This window comes from Theobroma umbraticum, unplaced genomic scaffold (assembly GCF_002168275.2).
Source record: "Theobroma umbraticum cultivar Fairchild unplaced genomic scaffold, ASM216827v3 scaffold_86.0, whole genome shotgun sequence".
In the NCBI taxonomy this organism is placed as follows: Eukaryota; Viridiplantae; Streptophyta; class Magnoliopsida; order Malvales; family Malvaceae; genus Theobroma; species Theobroma umbraticum.
This window is the reverse complement of record NW_018397263.1, coordinates 1,656,915-1,662,952: the sequence shown is the minus strand read 5'-3', so window position 1 is coordinate 1,662,952 and position 6,038 is coordinate 1,656,915. Positions and strand designations below refer to the sequence as shown.

Below are 6,038 nucleotides of genomic sequence, written 5' to 3'. Positions count from 1 at the left end.
CAACGCTGAAATAGCTGTTGAGTGGAGGATGGTGACTCTCCATGGCAGCAGCGATCTGGTCATGTTTAGTGCCTCGACACAGGCTGTTAACGAAGGGAAAGCCATTCTTTCGGGCTTTCTGAACCATCAAAATAGATGAAGATCGATCAGTAAGTTCAACAAGGTGCATGACGTAGAGCTTGAGTGGGCATTTCTTGGTGGTACGAATGGACTCGATGAGGTTGATAAGTGAAGGCACATTCCCAGGTTCATGGACACATGCCAGAATCCGATGCTCGTCTTCTGAGTTTTGAGCAGGGGACAATCCTCGTTCCAAACGACGTAATTACCACGATGTATATGGCCATGACTGCTGGAGTTGTGATGAAAGTGGTGAAGAGAGCCATCAGGACTCAATCGCAAATATTTCATGATTGGGAACCTGTTTGACAATTATAAGATAATTTCATTAATTACCACGATGGCAATGGAGAGAATTATATCTTGGAATATGTAATTCAGCTACTATATTTGATCTGCATAAAAAATTACAAACTTTTGCACTGTAGATGAAACTGTTCTCTGCTAATTAGTGAAGTATATAGCTTAGTACTTGATCATAAGAAACTTTTCATGGCGAAAGATTAGATTTCACTCACCTTTTTTTCCCTACCAATGTTGAGAACAATGTGCTCCACCAACACTTTGGAACGCCAAGTACCAACGACTCTCTTTCGGGGATCATACACAGCATGGCCACCACAAACGTCCCCAAAATCTTCCCTGCACAAGCCGTGGATATAGTAAGCACCAAATCCCCAGCCTCTACATCTCGAATTTTAGGCACGTCCGTCCTTAACCCACTAGACGCGAAGTAAAGCGCGAGAAGCAAACCCACCACGAAGTTCTCAATCCTTTCTATCAATTTTGCTGCGAATTCACCTCCTTTAGGAATCGTAAGTCCATATACAAAAGCATCGAAAATTGAATAGATTCCTATAAGGTCAGTCATGAAGCCAGATATCATTACCCCAGCTAAGGGTGAACATATACGAGCTTCATCCATGACAGAGTCATGGTCTGGCGAGCAGTACTGCCGAGCAACCCAGCTCATCATGTGCCGGAAAAGGATTAACATGAAAGCAACGAAAGCAACTCCAGAAAATAAGAACCCATATGGATATTGATGGGCTTTTCTGGCCTCCACCCGAGCCGTTGCCTGCTAGTGCCAGAGCCAAGGCCAGCAATATACATGCAAGCAACGCCGTTGAATGCAGCTGCAGCCATGACAGGTTGGCCCACATGGGTTGTTAGTAGCTTGAGCTCTGCTAGAATGCGGGCGAGCACGGGGAAAGCTGTGATGGAGAGAGCCACGCCTAGGAACATGAGGTATCCCTTTCGAGCTTCCTTTAAATATATTTATCGAAGTTGAGCTGCATGGTAACCTTTGAGGATCAATGCTATTGAAAACAGCCAAGCATGCACTACTACTATAATTTCAAAACCTAATGAAGCTTTGGTTGTCTTGAAATGGAGGTAAATTAGTCAAGGGCTTATATAGAGTTGATTGACGAAGTGATCCTCCTGTTAATGCCAGTTCTTGAAATGGAGGTAAATTAGACAAGGGTTTATGTATTGGAACTTAATTTAATTACTACTGTGTTCTTTAAATATATATTTTTTTCATCTTTCCCATCTTTTCCATCTATCAGCCTTCTTGTAAACCTGAGCAGGAGTAATCAAAAAATCCAAAATCAAACAGACACAAGAGCCCTCAAAATCAGCAAGACCCAAGCACAGAGCGGAACTTTGATCAACCCAAGAGCCACAGTAGAGCCCAAAGAAGCCAGGGGTGCGAATAGAGAAAGAATCCAAAAACCATTCTTCCAGCTCGAGATGGAATCCAGACAAGTGAAATAACAAAAGATCATGTTCCCTCTTCACGTCGGCCTTAGCAAGCAAATCGCCATGTTGTTTCCCGACTAACAGTATTGTTGAATGTGCCACTGGTGAGATTGGTCAGGGCAAAGACAGATGCAGCACATGATTTCTCAACCTCCACGGAGCCGTATAAGGACGTTAGGTCCACTCTATGGCAGTGACAAAAAACCAAGTTGAATAAATTAATGTGCTATAACCAAATAAGTTTTATTAAGCGAATCGACACATAGATTTTTATTCTTTCAACAAAAAAAAAACCTCAACCAAATTCCTCTCTCTTAAGGTTTCAGCTTAAAGTTCTTTTGTTGGATTTGTTTTTCATCTTTGAGTTTAAGTCAGCTTGGCTTTGCCATTGTTTTTCGCGTTTTGATTACCAACCCCTTCCCTATCGATCGAGATTAACAACAAATGTTCAGTATGTAATTTGTCATAGGCAGGGTAAAAGGAGGAAAATTGTTATCCAATTACAAGATGGCACATGTATGAAATTGATAAATTGAAAAAATTTTCAAACAAGAATCATGAGCTGTCATATGGATTTGAAGACATCAATTAAGATAGCCATATAATTAATTATAAAATAATTAATTTATTGGCTAACTATGACACATAATTGGATCAATTAAAATTTTCTTACGTATCATGTATTTATTTCTTGAGATAATTTAGAGATAATATATTAATTGGACCTAATGAAAATTCACTTATTGGTTACCAAATTTTTCTCTAAATAAATCAAGATAATTTAGTGATAATAGCTAAATTTGACCAATAAAAATTTACCATCCAATTTATGTCTAAATGAATTAAGATAATTTAAAGATAAAATTCAAATTTGGTCATCCAATTTATTTATTTATTTATAAATTAAGATAATTTAGAGATAATATTCAAATTCGGTCAATAAAAATTCAAAGGCTCAAAATTTGGCCAATCAAAAAATCTTCTATGAGTCATCATGATTTATCTCTGATTAAATTAAAATAATTTATAGATAAATTCAAAGAAACTAAATCTTCATGAAAGTCTCTCATCTAGCATTATAAACACAATGCTTAACCAAATCACTTATAAGTCATGAAGATCTTTGAGGTCAAGATCAAGTCATAATACCCTTGAAAAAGAAAATATTCATTCAGAATCAAGTAAGATCTTTGAGGTCAAGATCAAGTCATAATACCCTTAAAGAAATTATTCATTCAAAATCAAGTTGTAGACCTTGAGCACATATTCATTCAAGATTAAGTTATCCTTTAAGCTAATTAGTATACATAAATTTGATATTTGTCTCTTAATTTTTTAAGTCTAAATATATTCGATCCAAAACAAAGCTTTTGTTCCTTTAGCACTATCATAAATATTCCCTAAGCCATTACTGAGAATTCAAATCAGCGGCAATCTTCCTGGAAATGGCAGCCGCCCCATGTGGTAAACATAAGTAGTTCAAGCGAAACAAGCTTTCAATAAGTATTAATGGATATGTATCAATTGGCTCTAGCTCTTGCACTGAAAGTTGGTGGCTCAATTTTTTTTTTTAATTTCAGTCATTGGAAATGAAGAACAGATCATACTAGAACATGAACTACTAGTGCAGGTTTAGTTTGATACCTATTTTAAACTCTTAATGGCATTTTGGTGATGAAGTTCACCAATTAAATCAAGCCAGATCCACCCTTTTGTCATCACTTTCTATGGAAAACAATTGTTTCAGTGACAAGAACTTAAAGGAAAAAGAATTGAGAAATGTGGGTGCTTTTGATATTCTCGGAAAGTGAAGGCTGTGAGCTTTTCGCCTGGCTGAAAAAAGCCTGAACCCTGAAGTGATATTCTAAATACCCAAGGTCACTGTTGAGAAACTGCAACGTGTTAGAAATTTTTGGATTAGAGTTTAGATCGTGATCACCTTTATAATTGAAAAATATGGGTGGACATATTCCTAAGATAAGGGTTTTGGTTGTTCTCAACTGTCCAATGTTGCAAGAGATTGGAGGTGGTTGGTGCATCTAGTTGTGGCTTTTTTTTTCCTGTCATTTCACTAAATTGATTATGCTAAAAATAGACACCTTATTAAATATGAGATGGGTTAAGTTTAAAAATTTAGACTCATATAAAAATCGAGCTTAAATGAGTCAACTCATCAAATTAGTGGGCTAAAATGAGCTGGGGTGGGCCAGCTCTATGGGTTAGAAAAAATAATTTTAATTAATTTAATAATTTTATATATTTAATTATGTAAAATTAATAATTTAGTTACTAATGATATTACTTATTTTATATATTTCAATGTTTTTAATCTTTACCTATCAAATTAAAAATTTTAATTTAGATTAAAATTTATTATCTTTTTTTCTGTAATGAATATTAGATGATAAATTAATAATGATTCAGACCTTGATACATCATTGCTGTCATTTAAATGTTTTACTTAAGGATGAGGATTGAAGATGATATAAATGAGTCTTGAAATTTTTATTATTTGGTTATATACTTATATTTATGAGATAGTAGTTTATGTTAAAGATTTAAACTTTATTTATGTAATTTATTTATTTTTTTATTTGATGTAATTTGTTTGTTTGTAATATGTTTTTATTATTCAATTTATAAATTAAATTATAAAATAATTGTATTATTAGAAAATTTGTTAGGTAGAATTATAAAAATGAGTTTTTTTAAAAAATTAAAAATAGACTAGTCTAATCTATCCCATAAACTAACAAGAGGTGAGCTGAATTAAAGTTTTGATGACCCATATAAAAAATGAACTGACCCGACCCAATTTATATTTTTTCAACTCACAAGGACTTAGGCTGGATTGAGCCGGACCAGTCCGACAACTCTAGTTAAAAATGGTCTTTGGTTCCATGATCACTTTGATAAGAAAATACATGGTACTGTTGCTAAAAGAAATTGGAGATAATGATACCAAGTCTCACTGATTCCCCCTTTTAAATTTCTTTCAAATCTTTGCTTCTCGATTTTAAAAAAGTGATTTCGCGAATCTCATCCTGTTTTGAGACGAATAGTGGACAAAAATCTTCTACTTTTATTTCATGTCTCTATTGGTGTCCTTTTCATATTATTATGTCACGAGTTTGCCATCCTCTATTTATTACTTCTTGATAGGAAAATAATAATGGAATGCAAGTTCTTTTGGTATATAACTTTTTGATGATGGATTGAGGTGATATGAGACGTGTATGACTTTAGTATTTTAATTATGTTATTGTTTACTCAATTATTCATAATTAATTTGTTAGCCAATCATATCCTTTATGTTTTTTTATGTCAAGGTTTTGATCCAGAGTCCTATTTCTGGCCGTACTTGCAACATGTTATATAAACCGCAAATTGCAAATTTAGATTTGCATGTCTACATTCTTCAAAAATAAAATTCAAATCGTTATAATGTTTAAATAAACTTTTAAATTTTAAAAAAATTAAATAAATTTTTATTTTTTATTGTGTTTAATTAAGTTTTTATATTTTTATTTTGAATCAAATAAATTTTTATGATAAATGATTAACTAATTGTCATTAATTAAAATATCACTTATAATTTTAAATCAACATAACACTAACATAACATTAATGTGAAATGTAAAAAATTTCATATTTTCATCAATTATGATATATTAACATATCATATTATCATCAATTATAATATGTCAGTATGTCACGTTAACGTCACGTAGCATAGAATGACAAATGATATTTTAATTAAATTCATAATTAACGATAAAAATTTATTTAATTTAAAATAAAAATACAAATATTTATTTAATTTAAAATAAAAATATAAAATTTAATTAAACATAATAAAAATATAAAAATTTATTTAAAATTTTTTAATTATTTAAAAAAAATTAGATATCATGTCATGCAATGTTTGATAACAGCTCTCTTCTTGTCATATCATCTTTACGTCAGTAACATCCTCTGCAACAACTGCATTTTGTTGTTGGATAACAAGTGTAGATGGCAACATTCCCCTGTCTGATGCCAAAACATCTCCTACATGTCCCAATTCTGCCAGTTCTATGTGATTGTCTGCTAATTCCGTAGATGATGGGAGCTGCCCCTTTCCAACTACAAGGAGCTCATACTCCCTGCTCTGT

General features: G+C 32.9%; 1 pseudogene; it reads right to left on the bottom strand.

Annotated features, from left to right (window-relative positions):
* LOC110420669 (cation/H(+) antiporter 20-like) overlaps window positions 1–6,038 on the bottom strand; it is a 6,587-nt pseudogene that overhangs the window by 309 nt on the left and 240 nt on the right.